The sequence below is a fragment of the Olea europaea genome, chromosome 8 (assembly GCF_002742605.1).
Source record: "Olea europaea var. sylvestris chromosome 8, O_europaea_v1, whole genome shotgun sequence".
Taxonomy (NCBI): Eukaryota; Viridiplantae; Streptophyta; class Magnoliopsida; order Lamiales; family Oleaceae; genus Olea; species Olea europaea.
Genome location: NC_036244.1, coordinates 6,515,869 through 6,531,560, shown reverse-complemented (window position 1 = coordinate 6,531,560; position 15,692 = coordinate 6,515,869).

Here is a 15,692-nt window from a genome sequence, read left to right as displayed (position 1 = left end):
GAGAGTATATGGTTCCACCGGTAGTGGAGAGCCAGCCCAGTATCGTATATCCGGTGTTTGGTCATGCAAACTTCCACTTGAGAGCAGATGTTATCAACATGTTCCAAAATGCGCTACAATTTTTTGGAGAAGTTACAGAAAATCTCAATGCTCATATATCAATATTTCTGGACACGTGTGTAACAATTGAATATCCGGAGGTTTCAAGCGAAACAATTAGACTAAGGCTCTTCCCATACACATTGAAGAATTCAGCAAGGAAATGGTTAGACACTTGCCCACCACAAAGCATCACATGGAACTAATTGAGTCAGAAATTTCTTAGCAAATATTTCCCATCGAAAATGATTCCAAAGCTAAGGGACGAGATCACTACTTTTCAGCAAATGGACTCAGAATGCTATTCAGTGGCTTGGGAACGATACAAGGGTTTACTTCACCAATGCCCACAACATGGATTGCAGAAGTAGCTTCAAGTGCAATACTTCTACATTGGTTTGAACCCAATTAGCAGGGCTAGCGTAGACTCTGCATGCGATAGTTCTATCACAAAAAGAACCGCAGACCAGGTCTACCAAATCATGGAGGATTTGGCATTCACCAGTGCACTTTGACCTACTAAAAGAACGAGTGGAAAGAAAGGCGATGCAGTATTCGAAGTTGATTATTTAACAGCACTTTCAGCACAATTGGCATCATCGTCACAAAAGGTAGATCAGATAAGTGTAGCCTAAACAGTGGGACCGAAATGCAAACATTGTGGAGGGAACCACGAGAGTGTTGATTGTAACGTAGGATCTCCTTTTGCTCAGATGGTAGAAGACACGAACTACACTCAAAATTTTCAAAGGCAACAACACAATCCAAATCCTAACACATATTACCAAGTTGGAGAAATCACCCAGGTTTTCAATGGAGTAATAATCATGGAGCTCACATCGCGCCACAGTAGACCGCACCACCCGAATTTCAGCAGAATGAGAAGAAGTCTTTGCTAGAAGATCTTGTGACTAAGTTAGCAGAAATATCCACTCAACACATGCAGAGAATGGATAAGAACTTGCAAGTTCAGGATGCTACCATAAAAAATTTGGAGAATGAAATGGGACAAATAGCCAAGACACTTTCAGAGAGACTACCAGGAATATTACCTAGCAACACTGAAACAAACCCTAAGGAGTACTGCACGGCTGTAACTACTCGCACTGGGGTACAACTACCTGAAATAAATGTGAAAAGGCCTGTTGCTACACAAGAGAAAGTACCTACTAGGGTTGAAGAGCATTTGGAGGAATCTACACCAAACAAAGAACAATAAGAAGTATCGAAGGATCCAAAGGTTAAGGAACTCGCTCCCACCAAAGAAATGGTTCAACCACTCCCATTCCCACATAGGCAACAGAAGCATAAGCTGGACAAGCAATTTTTGAAGTTTCTTGAGGTATTCAAAAAACTGCAGATCAACATGCCATTTGTGGATGCACTTGCACAAATGCCCAGCTATGCGAAATTTATGAAGAAATATTCACAAACAAGAAGAAGCTAGAGGATTTGAGGACAATAGTGCTGAATGAGGAATGCAGTGCCATCTTATAGAATAAGCTACCACCTAAACTAAAAGACCCATGGAGTTTTACTATCCCTTGCACTATTAGTAACATGAAATTTGATAAAGTTCTCTATGATTTAGGTGCTAATATTAACCTCATGCCTTATTCTATTTTTAGGAAATCAAACTTAGGAGAGGCGAAGGCAACATCGATTTCATTGCAAAACAAGTCCATAAAATTTTCCAGGGAAATTATTGAAGACATATTGGTGAAGGTCGATAAATTTATCTATCTTGTGGATTTCGTCATTCTGGATATGGCTAAAGAGGATAAATACATGCCATTGATATTGGGAAGACCGTTCCTTGCAACGTGTCGAGCATTAATAGATGTTCAAAAAGGACAATTAATGTTGTGATTAAACAATGAGCAGGTGACATTTAACGTTTTCAGTGCTATTTAGTATTCTACAGAATCAGATAGTTGTTTATACATTGATGTGGTGGATTTGACTGTGGAAGAGACTTTCATTCTTGAGCATCTTCAAGACCACTTGGAGAATCTTCTTGTGCACTCACAAGATAAAACATCAACGATTGAAGAGATAAGTCAGATCGTTTACATTATGAAATATGATCCACCCATCAGGAGAAGACAGTTTGATGAACTTGGTTTAGGACCAAGTAAACCACTACCTTCTGTTCAAAAAGAACCAATTCTTGAGCTCAAGCAATTGCCATCACATCTGAGGTATGCATATTTAGGAGAGTCGTCTACACTCCCTGTGATTATTGCAAACGAGATGACAGAGTTAGAAGAGTAGAGATTACTAAAGGTCTTGAGGGCACACAAAACAGCCATTAGGTAGTCTATAGCAGACATCAGAGGATCAGTCCATCGATATGCATGCATAAAATCTTGATGGAAGAAGAGTATAAGTCAATAGTGGAAAATCAATGCAGATTAAACCCCATCATAAAGGACGTTGTGCGAACGGAGATATTGAAACTCCTTGATGCAGGCATCAACTATCTGATTTTTGATAGCAAGTGGGTTAGTCCAATCCATGTTGTTCCAAAGAAAGGTGGTATTATAGTGGTAAAGAATGATAACAATGAGCTTATACCGACAAGACCAGTCACGGGATGGAGAGTATGCATAGATTACAGAAAATTGAACAATGCAACTAGAAATGTTCATTTTCCTTTGTCCTTTATCAGTTGAATGTTGGAGAGACTAGCTGGACATTCACACTACTATTTTTTGGATGAGTACTCCGGTTACAATCAGATTGCAGTAGCTCCAGAAGATCACGAGAAGACTACATGTACATGCCCTTATTGTACTTTTACATACAGAATGATGCCATTCGGGTTGTGTAATGCCTCTGCCACATTTCAGCGGTGCATGATAGCAAATTTTTCAGATATGGTGGAGAAAATTATTGAAATCTTCACGGATGACTTTTCAGTGTTTGGTTCATCATTTGAAAATTGCCTCTCAAATTTGGGAATGGTCTTACAGCTTACAGCGTTGTGAAGAAACGAATTTGGTGCTAAACTAGGAGAAGTACCACTTCATGGTACATGAAGGAATAGTACTTGGGCACATGATTTCAACAAATGGTATCGAAGTGGATAAATCAAAGATTTAGGTGATAGAAAAGCTTCCTCCACCAACTTCAGTTAAGGGAGTACGTAGCTTCTTCGGCCATTCAGGGTTCTACATGAGGTTTATTAAGGACTTCTCTAAAAGCACAAAGCCACTCTGTAACTTGCTTGAAAAGGACACACCATTCAACTTTTCTGAAGAGTGTTTGACAGCCTTCAACACTCTGAAAGAAAAGTTAATTTCTGCACCAGTTATAACTATACCAGATTGGGACCTGCCATTCGAATTGATGTGTGACGCTAGTGATTATGCAGCGGGGATAGTATTGGGTCAAAGAAAGAATAAAATTCTCCACAGACTTTGACAGAGGCACAACTGAATTATGGAACCACGGAAAAGGAGCTATTGGCCATTGTGTTTGCCTTCAATAAATTCAGATCATATCTCATAGGACAAAAGGTTATTGTCTACACAGATCATGCGGCCCTGAAATATCTAATGTCTAAAAAGAATGCGAAGCCCAGGTTGATTCGGTGGATACTCCTTCTTCAAGAGTTTGATTAGGAGATCCGAGACAAGAAGGGATATGAAAATGTAATAGCAGACCATCTTTCAAGACTTGAACAAGCAGAACAAAAAAACGAGGGCGATATAAAGGATTCTTTCCCAGATGAACGTATCTTTGCAGTTGACAGTGGGCCATGGTATACGGATATAGTAAACTACTTCGCATGTAATGTGCTTCCACCTGAGTTTACATACCACCAAAGGAAGAAATTCATTTCAGAGCTGAAGTATTATCATTGGGAGGATCCCATCTTATATAAGAGGGGTGTTGATCAAATTATCCAACGTTGTGTGCCAAATGAAGAGGTCCCTAAAAACTTTGGAGCATTTATACTCTTCTAATTATGCTGGGCATTTTGGGTATTCTAAGACAGCAGCGAAGGTTTTACAATCAGGGTTTTATTAGTCTTCACTATTTAAGGATGCACATGAATATGTGAAACACTGTGATCAATGCCAACGTACAGGAACGATCTCCAAAAAGAATGAGATGCCTTTGAATTCGATTCTAGAAGTGGAGCTCTTTGATGTTTGGGGGATCGATTTTATGGGACCATTTTCCTCTTCTTATAAAAATCAGTACGTGTTGGTGGTAGTTGACTATGTATGGAAATGGGTAGAAGCAGTAGCAACACCAACTAATGATGCTCGAGTGGTTGTGAATTTTCAGAAGAAAAACGTATTCTCGCGCTTTGGCACTCCTCAAACTATCATCAGCGATGGCGATAAACATTTCTGCAACAGGCTTTTGGAATCAGTATTAGCAAAATCGAGTTGCTATACCTTATCACCTCCAAACAAGTGGCCAGATGGAAGTGTCAAATAGGGAACTAAAGAGAATTCTTGAGAAGATAGTGAATGGCTCAAGAACTGATTGGTCATGAAAACTTGACGATGCATTGTAGGCATATAGAACTACTTACAAAACACCAATAGGCATGTCACCATATCACCTTGTATTTGGAAAAGCCTGTCACCTTCCAGTCGAATTGGAGCATCGAGCATATTGGGCAGTAAAGCAGTTAAACATGGACCTGATAGCAGTTAAAGATAAGAGAATGCTACAGTTGAATGAGTTGGATGAATTTCGAATGGATGCCTATGAGAATGTAAAACTTTACAAGGAAAGGACAAAGAAATTGCATGATAAGTACATCCAGAGACGTGAGTTCACTCCAGGTCAAAAAGTACTGTTGTTCAATTCTAGGTTGAAACTTTTTCCAGGAAAATTGCGTTCTAGATGGTCTGGACCATTCACATTTGTTCAAGGCTTTCCACATGGGGCAGTTGAAGTGACTCACAAGACAAAATAAACCTTCAAAGTAAATGGACAGCGATTGAAAACATATTAGGATGGCGACTTTGATAAAGAGAAGTCACTCACCCAACTTCATGACCCAAAATGATCGATCTGACAGTCTAGCTAAAGACTATAAATTAAACGCTGATTGGGAGGTAACCCAACTTCTAACCCTTTTATTTATTCTGCTTTCTACATCGCATAGCATATAGATTTGTTTTGATTACTAGGTTGCATTAGATTTAGGCACGTTTTAATTTGTAGGGTGTCACCATCCTTACTCTCCCCTTAGGCAATTGAATTTATTGTTAATATTTTGATTGTTTGGGCTCAGTAACACATGTTATAGATTATTTAATTTTTAATGTTTGATTTAACTGCTATGTGTAGAAACATGACTTCTTGGAACTCTCAAACCAACATAGATCAAAGGAAGAGTATGATGACAGAGATTGTCGAGCTGTCATCCATAGTGCCTCACATATTCAAAAAAAAAAAAATCGGGGAGTACTTTCTTCATTTTCTTCCCTACCCCTTTATATGCTTATTTATACTTTATGATATTGAGAACAATGTCGATTTTAAGTTTGGAGGTGAAAAAAAATTTAATTTTTGTTGTTTGTGTTTCTTTTTATGTCTTTGTGTGTTTGTTTTAGCTAAAAAAATTAAATAAATAAATAAAAATTGAAAAAAAATCTCTTTAATTCAGTTGTGTGCTTGTGTGGGTTAGATAGTCTAAGTCAACAATGATGATTGAATTTGAGATTTGGTGTTAATTTATGAACTATAGATATGTTACATGCTAGACTGATTGAAACTTAATCGTGCAAAAGTTGATATTATACACGCAATAGAATAGAGTTTGACATTATGATGAAATGAGTTGTTTCATGCTATTGATAGGTTGATTTAATTGGATATAGATGCTTTATCCAAATCATACTAAAATTATTATCCTTAGACCAAATTTAGCACAGTTTGGAATGATTTTACTATTGTAGGAAGATGTAGATGTGAATGTGGATTCCTTGCATGAAAAAGAAAATGTATTGTGTGTATTGCTCTAGTAATTGGGTGAAAATCTTGAGTTAAAGGTCAGTTTTCTTGAATAGGTGCATAATAAGGGACACTACACTAATCAAGGCATATATTTTAAAATTTAAAACATCTCTATGAAGCCTTTATGACTCGAGCAATTAAGCCTGTAAGGGTATTTTAAAATTTGATGCCCTAACGTCATCTGACTTGAGAGTTATCGGCCTAAAACTCGCTGCAGGGGTCATTTAGAAAGCAATCAGAGATGAAGTTGCTCTTAAAAAAATAAAAAAATAATTGTTCTCTTCGAAGCCTTTTTTACTCGGGTTGTTAAGCCTGTAAGGGTATCTCAAAATCTGGTACATCGATCTTCTAGTACATGAAAATTTAGCCTAACATTGATAAACTATAAGAATACATCAGATCTTGAAGAAAAAACATCACCGGATTATGAATACTTGATAAATCTTGAAAATTCTTGTGCAATTCTTCGTTACTTGGACTCAAAATCCTTTCCAATACGTGGTTTCTTGCCTCTCAATGTGTTCTCTCCAGAAATATGATGGCTCTAGATTTTTATATCGTGTCCCAATCAAGTTCCAAAAGAATTATAACGCAAAAAGGAAACTGCAGAATCGGCCCCCAGAATATACCTATGCGGTCGCATAGGTCATAGGCTTATGAAAATTGGCGTTTTAATTCCCTGCATTGGTATTCGCGACTGCATAGGAGTTTCAAACTTTCAAGTTATGTCATGTTGGTCCTCAAACTTCATTCCTCCACTTCTTGACCTCCTCTTGTGTTTCTAGTTGTTCCAATATTTCATTATGATCTCCAATTGGTGTTTAGCTCGATCAATTGCTTGATGTGTCCATCGGATCAACTTTTAGATAATTGCACTTTGGTCCCTGAACTTTCACTTTGATTCATTTTGGTCCTTTTGCTTCTTTTCTCGTGAATTCCATCAAGTCCATCATTATACCCTACAATTCAACAATTGAATGAATTTAAGCCACAATTAAATTATTTTGCTCGTAATTTAGTCATGTTTGTGCATTAAATAAGTGCACAAAAATGCACTTATCAAATCCCCCAAACTTGAACTGTTATTTGTCCTCAAACAAGATAGTGACTTAAATCTCAACAAATGGCTTAATAACCTACCTTATCTCAGGATTGGAATTCAGTAATTAACAAAGGAAACAGTTTCAATACTGCAAAAATAGAATTTACCTTTACTTGTCGAGTGCAAAACTCATCGTGTGTGTGTGTACTCATACCAACATAGCCAGCTCATGATTGGTTCAATCCCGATCCTAAATTAGTCAAATATGTCCTTACTTTGCTCAAGAGATGCACAACCTCCCAAACTTATCATTTTCACTCAATTATCCCGGGGTTGTGTTTTAAAGTTAAGGGTTTAGGTAATGGTAGTCCTTACTCTTTCTTTGTTTGGATAGATCCTACTATTACAGGTTCACATGGCAACAAGTGAAGGCTCTCCTAGATTTGATTGCTTTAACACTTTAGATTAAACTAGGTTACTTATCTTGCCTTGAAAGTGTGATTCTTATCGACCGAATGTCTAAAGGCTTTATTCATACCATCATATTCTGTAAATATTTTTTTTCTGTTTTTCATTATCTTCTCATTAGCTTTCTATATAACCCCTGTAGCGAACTTTAGGCCGATGACTCCCAAACCAATTGGCTTTAGGGCACTAGGTTTCAAACCCTTATAGGCTTATTCACTCCAGTTATAAAGGCTCGATCAGATGACTTTTTACTGACCTCTTTCCCTCTTGCTTTCTATATGACTCCTGTAACGAGTTTTAGGTCGGCGTCTCCCAAACTAGTTGACTTTAGGACACCAGATTTCTAGATATCCTTAAAGGCTTACTTGCTCGAGTCATAGAGGCTTGGAAATGTGTCAAATTTTCTAACCTAGATTTATGCCCTTTTATTTTTCTAGACATTTGGTCTCTAAAATCAACCCCCAAATTAAGACTTTCTTCCAGTCTTCATCTCATTTGTCTAGACAATCCACACAGTGTAATTCATGCACGAAGCCCCCACTTATCTCAATGTTCCCCTGTAATTGTTAAACCTTCTCCAAACAATGCATTAAGGCATTTTGGTTTATGGATCTACATTATGGCTAAATCTAGTCGAGGTTTTCTGGTTTCTTCTGCTTTATTCAAACCCAATCACTTACCTGAGATAGATGGTATGAGTGGTGTGCATATGGAATGTTAAGTATTACCCCCAACAAGTATCAGTTAATTAAATTCTGCACTATATTCACAATTCCTAACACATACCTATTCCGATAATCACATCATTGCAAGCAAGGTTATCAAACCCACACAGGCATGCAATGAACCAAATATAGTATATTAATGCAATAATCACTCGTCAAGCACACAATGTTCAACCAGTGTCACAGAATTGAAAATTTACATTACATGCCGATAATCATGTTTTCAAAAGCAAAAGGGTCACGTTCAAAATATGCCACCACCCCAACCAAATATAGTATATTAATGCAATAATCACTCGTCAAGCACACAATGTTCAACCAGTGTCATAGAATTGAAAATTTACATTACATGTCGATAATTGTGTTTTCAAAAGCAAAAGGGTCACGTTCAAAATATGCCACCACCCTCCAAACTTATACATTACATTGCGCTCAATGTAAAAAATAAAGGTTTCAAAAGGCATATTTTAAAGACAATTGCAAATTAGATTTAGCAAATGAGTGAAATAAACTCCCCTGATCAATATGGAGGTGGTGGTGGGAAAATGTTTCCTGCTGTACCATCATCTGGAGATGGAGGTAGGCTCGCTAAAATCTCTCTCATCATTGCTGATTGTTGTGCCATCTCCTATTGGATTCCGCCAACACGTGTCTCCATTCGGCCCAGACGTTCCCAAGTCTCATTCACTCGCAACTGGATGCCATCCACCCGGCTCACATGCATACTCAGTCGACCATTCATAGTTTCCATCTCCTTCCTGGCTGCCTCTGAATCCAAGTGAGAGACTCGTTCCATATCAGTGCTGATGTGGATGTCACGTCGATTGTCTGCATATCGATCGTCAAAGCTCCCATAGCCTGCTAGAGCCCCTGTATGTCGCTGCTGGTTCTCGTGGTGGTGGCGAACATCTGACGCCATAACTATGTATCCACCTCAATCTGTGGTGGTAGGGCTTGTGGCATCTCTTGATCTGCAGACACCTGACCCTGCTCTTTTTGTTGCCTGCGGTGCTCGTTCTCTTGCTTTGCCCTGTGCTTTATCCTGGCTCTGTCTTGAGCTTCCAGTGTACTGCGCTTTATAGGGGGGCTGGGTATTGCAGGTGCTTCCCCTAGTGCGATATTGATGCCAACAGCCATGCATATTCCGGAGATGAGGCTGGGAAAAATTATTGAATTGTGCCTGTCTCCCAGAGTACCCACATGATGGATTGATTATAGTAGAGAGTGGCGAGATCGACCTTATTTCCTCGCACCAAGTGATAGATGAACCCGGCGATGGGATCTGTGAATGTGGTCCTATGCGATGTTGGTTCAATGTTATGGCACATAAATAGCCACAAGATGGCTATGGACGGTGTTAGCTCCATCTGGTGTCATGTAGTGGTAGAGAGTGGCCATGCATTTTGTCGCCCCAATAGGATTTCTGCCACTTCATTTCAATTGAAATCACCTGAGATGGTGGTTATGTTGTCCCGCGTGAGCTGATAGTAGTCATGAATAACCTCTGGCGAGAACATAATCCACTGTCCCCTGACCCATGTCTGGTGCAAGTGGTCAAACCCTGGTGTGTCGATTTCTGCATTGAAATTTACGTAGAATTCTCCCACCAATGATTCATAGATTCGATATGGTTGCTCTACTACCTTTGCCCACCCACAGTTATCCACCAATGTGATCAACTCAAAATCTGGAAAATCCTCTACTTTAACCACCTGCTCTGGTATTACTATCCACCAACTAAAAATGTTTTCATAGCGGGCTGCTGTCTCGAAATTTAAAAATCTTTGTATCCCGCCTTCAAGAACTCGAGTACAGGTTGTTCTGGAAGATGAGCCAACTTTTTCTTTCCCTTTTGAGGTTCGTTTTGGAGGTATCTTGCAAAGTTGCAAAATAACATTCATTAAACTTCTTGTTGAAAAAACGATAAATAGAATGAGATCAGTAAAGCACGTATTTCACAAATCCCCCAAACTTGCTTCAACATGCATGTTTAACACATTGGTGTACAATATTCAAAACATGATATTCAAGATAGTAGAAATATTGCGCCAATAAGAAAAACTAGCAAAATTTGGCCCAAACATGCACATTTATGAAAATTTGATCTATGATCGAGTGCGCACTTTCAATCTCGGGTATCGTTGAGAAATATCGAATTTTTCCCGGGCATAGGGAGGAATTCAATGACGTCTAGGACATACTCAATTTTCAAATCAATTGGATGTCGTTTGGTGTGTCAAATGATGGTGTAAAGTAGGGAACGTAGGGTGCCGTGACCTAGCCACGTGCCTACGTATTGCCAAAACGAATATGGATGTTTTTCAAGGCCTTTCGTGAGATATCACATTGTTCGATTACTATTTATATCAATTGTGATGCATGACAGGGATAAAGTTCTCTAATTTGCATGAATCTCGTCACTTTGGTATTTAATCGAACATATTGCGTGCACTATGATATGTTTCCTATTTTGTCTTTTGAAGTGTTATTATGTATCTCCCACATTCACATGTTAATCCAAAACATAACATAACACTCATTCTTCGCCAATTAATGAAAGTTGAGATAATGCAAATCTCAAAATTTGAAAGTTGTAGAGTAGAGTGTAGGACACTTACCTTGAAATCTTGTGTAGAATTGTAGGATTGGGAGTCTTTACTCACTTTAATGCGTGATGAAGCAAGATTTGTGTGTAGTTTTTGTGTTGATTTCGAGGGTTGAGGGATTGGGAGTAGTATGAGTGCTCGTGTGTGTATGGGTGCTAGAGATGCGCGAAGGAGGAGGGGAGGAAAGTGATTGAGAGTGAACCGGTCATGGCTTAAATCCATGATCGATTCACTACTATGCGGCCACATAGTTATATCCTATGCGGTCGCATAGTGATAGAGTTTTTCCCAATTTTTATTTAGTTGGTGTATATGCAACCGAATAAACGCCATGTCTATGAAATCGCATAGACACTTTTTTTTTTAAGATCAAAACAAAATGAGATATAAAAATTGATTCTCCCTCCCAAAAAACATGACCTCAATCAAATTTGAACTCTCAAGCACACATTGGCCCTTTAAATTTTTGAGAACATCATTTTGTCTTGAAATGCGTGAATTATACTCCCAATCACCCAAAATAATTTCAAACTTACCAAACATGTGTTCTGTGCCTAGGAATTTATGTAAATGGTGCTTAGACTCTGTTGACATGCCTGGATGATCGATGACCTAACTAAAAATGCAGATGTGAATGTTTCCTAAGCTAATGCAAATGACGATTAAACGAAATAAAGGATACAGTGGGTTACCTCCCACTCAGCACTAGTTTATAGTCTAAAGCTCGACTCCTCCACTTCTGCTTCAATTAGGCATTCCGAGTTGGACGGTGGACTTTTGTTTTGAGAAATCCCCGCCCCAGTAGTGTTTCAGTCTTTGCCCATTAACTGTGAATGTTCCTTTTATTTCATGGCTGACCTGTATAGTGCCATATGGCAGAACTTTAGTGACAGTGTAGGGGCCCGACCACATTGATCTTAATTTTTCAGGGAAAAGCTTGAGCCTCGAGTTATATAATAGGACTTTCTGCCCTACCTTGAAATCTTGTCCTCGAATGTGTAGATCATGCCACCTTTTGGTGCATTTTTTGATAAGTTTCGAGTTTTTCATATGCTTCCATTCTTAATTCATTTAACTCGTTAAGTTGCAATAAATGCTTTTCATCGACGGCTTTCAAATCCATGTTCAATTGTTTCATAGCCCAATATGTCCGGTGTTCTATTTCTAGTGGAAGGTGGCATGCTTTTCCAAAGACTAGGCAGAATGGAGACATGCCTATCAGTGTCTTGAATGCTGTCCTATATGCCCACAATGCATCGTCCAACTTTTTTTACCAGTGTTTTCGGGATAAATTTACCGTGACCTCTAATATTCTCTTCAGTTACCGATTGGACACTTCGACTTGCCCGCAGGTTTGTCGATATAGGGTTGCAACTCGGTGTTTAACACCATATTTACTCAATAATTGCTCAAATTGGCGATTACAAAAATGTTTGCCCCCATCACTGATTATTGCCAACAGTGTACCATATCTGGTAAAGATGTATTTCTTCAAGAGCCTAATTACCATTTTCACGTCGTTCGTTGGCAATGCAACTGTCTATACCCATTTTGACACAATCAACTGTTACCAGGATGTACTGATTTAAAAATGATGGGGGAAATGATCCCATAAAATCTATTCTCCAGACGTCAAATATCTCTATTTCCAATATGTTGTTCAGTGGCATCTCATTTCTTTTTGAGATGTTCCCAGTGCGTTGACATCTATCACACCTCTTAACATATTCAAACGTGTCTCTGAACAATGTAGGCCAATGGAACCCTGACTGTAAAATCTTAGCTGCAGTCTTTGAAGCCCCCATATGTCCTGCATAAGCAGATGAATGACAATGCTCAAGAATTCCAAGCACTTCATCTTCAGGTATACACCTTCTCACAATCTGATCAGCCCTTCGCCTATAAAGAATAGGATCTTCCCAAAAATAATATTTCAGCTCGGTAAAGAACTTCTTCTTCTGGTGACTCGAGTAATCTGGCGGTGGGATTGACCTAGCTAAATAATTGACGATGGCTGCATACCATGGGGCTTCTTCTGCACTGAACATCTGCTCATCTGAAAAAATTTCAATGATTTCCACTGACGTTTTAGGCTCTTCTTGTTCTAATCTAGATAGGTGATCTGTTACCATGTTTTCACTGCCCTTCTTGTCTCGAATTTCAATGTCGAATTCTTGTAACAGTAATACCCAACGGATTAGCCTGGGCTTGGCATCCTTCTTTGTCATTACCTCAATGCAGCGTGATTTGTGTAGACTACGACTTTAGACCCCACGAAATATGATCTGAATTTGTCAAAGGCATATACCACCGTCAAGAGCTCCTTCTCAGTGGTCACGTAGTTGATCTGGGCATCATTCAATGTTCGGCTTGCATAATATATTACATGAAAAATTGTTCTTTCGCTGTCCCAATACCGTGCCTACGGCATGATCACTAGCATCGTACATTAACTCGAAATGCAACTCCCAATTAGGTGCTACAATTACTGGCGCTGACGTGAGTTTCTCCTTCAAAGTGTTGAAAGTTTTCAGACATTCTTTATTAAATTCAAAGGGTACGTCTTTCATTAACAGGTTGTAGAGGGGCTTGGTGATTTTGAAAAAATCTTCTATGAATCTCCTGTAGAATCCAGCATATCCCAAGAAGCTGCGAACCCCTTTAACTGATGTTGGTGGTGGTAACTTTTCTATAACTTGAATCTTTGCTTTGTCCACTCAATCCCTTTTGCTGAGACCCGATGCTCAAGTACGATCCCCTTTTGCATCATGAAGTGTCATTTTTCCTAGTTTAATACTAAATTGGTTTCCCTGCATCTTTGTAATACCAAATTCAAGTGTTCCAAATACTCGTCAAACGAAGACCCGAAGACCGATAAGTCATCCATAAATATCTCAATAAATTTCTCTACCATGTATGAGAAAATTGCCATCATACAACGTTGAAAAGTGGCAGGGACGTTGCAAAGGCCGAAGGGCATCCTACGGTATGCGAAAGTACCGAAAGGGCATGTGAATGTAGTTTTCTCTTGATCGTCTGATGCCACTGGTATCTTATTGTAGCCCGAATACCCATTGATAAAGTAGTAATGTGAGTGGTCTGCCAATCTCTCCAGCATTTGGTCTATAAACGAAAGGGGAAAGTGATCCTTCCTTGTTGCTGCATTGAGTTTGTGGTAATCAATGCAAACCCTCCATCTTGTGACTGTTCTGGTTGGTATCAATTAATTTTTCTCATTGGGCACTAATGTTATTCCTCCTTTCTTTGGTACCACCTGAACTAGGCTAGTCCATGCATTATTTGATATCGGATATATGATTCCAGCATCAAGAAGTTTGAATACCTCTACTCCGACCACTTCTTTCATATTTGGGTTCAACCTTCGCTGACTTTCTATGGTTGGCCGAAAATTCTCTTCCATGAGAATCTTATGCATGCACAGTGAGAGGATAATCCCTTTGATATCTTCTATGGTCCATCCAATTGCTGTCTTGATCTCCCTGAGCACCTTAAGTAGTTTCTCTTCTTCCACTTTCGCTGATTGTGTTTGAAATGATCACAGGGAGTGTACAGGATTCTCCCAAGTAAGCATATTCGAGGTGTGGTGGTAATTGCTTGAGTTCTAATTTTGGTAGCTGCTGAATGGATGGTAGTGGTTTCGTAGGTCCTATTCCAAGCTCCTTAAAATGTCTTTTTCACGTATAAGGTGGGTTGGTATCCAGAAACTTTGCACAAGTTTCTATCTCCATTGAATCAGAATGCGTTGACTGCGAATGTGCAATGCAACCTTCATATGCATCTGATGGGTTGTATAGCAAAAAGGAGTCTTGGATCTCTTTATCAATCACGTCGATTTGGAAACAACTATCTGTCTCTGTAGGTAGTTTCATTGCCTTGAAGACATTAAACGAGATCTGCTCTTCTCCCAATCTTAATATCAATTGCCCATGCTGCACGTCGATCAAGGCTCTTCCTGTTGCCAAAAATGGTCTGCCCAGTATCCATGGAATATCCTTGTCTTCTTCCATGTCCAAGATTAGGAAATCCGCAAGGAATATGAATTTTTTCACCTGAAAAAGCACATCTTCAATTATTCCCCTGGGATGTGTTAACGATCTGTCAGCCAGTTGGAGTGTTACAGTAGTCGCCTTAGCCTCTCCCAAGCCAAGTTTCCTAAAAACAAATAGAGGCATTAAATTAATACTTGCACCAAGATCACATAAAGCTTTATTAAAACGAATTTTACCAATAGTGCAAGGAACAGTAAAATTTCCTGGATCTTTCAATTTTGGTGGGAGCTTTTTCTGAATTCTTGCGCTGCATTTCTCTGTTAGCATTACTGTTTCGTGATCTCCTAGCTTGCGTTTATTTGATAATATGCCCTTCAAGAATTTTACATAGCTAGGCGTCTGGAATAATGCATCGGCCAGTGGGATGTTGATGTAGAGTTTCTTAAAAACTTCAAGAAATTTCTTGTATTATTGCTCTAACTTCTACTTTTTTAGCCTCTGTGGAAAAGGTATGGGAGGTTCGTGAGGTTAACGGTTGCTTTACTCTGTGTTTTGTTCGATTCTTCAGCTGGGGTGGATTTCTCCATCTGTTCATTATGCTCTATAGGTTCTTCTATAGTTGGGAATTCTGTTCTTGATTTGCACCTGGCCTTTTTACAGGATTTCTGGTAGCTACTTTCCAATTCGAGTTGTAATTGCCTTAACATGCTCCTTCGGGTTTATTTCCATGTTACTTAGCAAGTTTCCCGGTGCT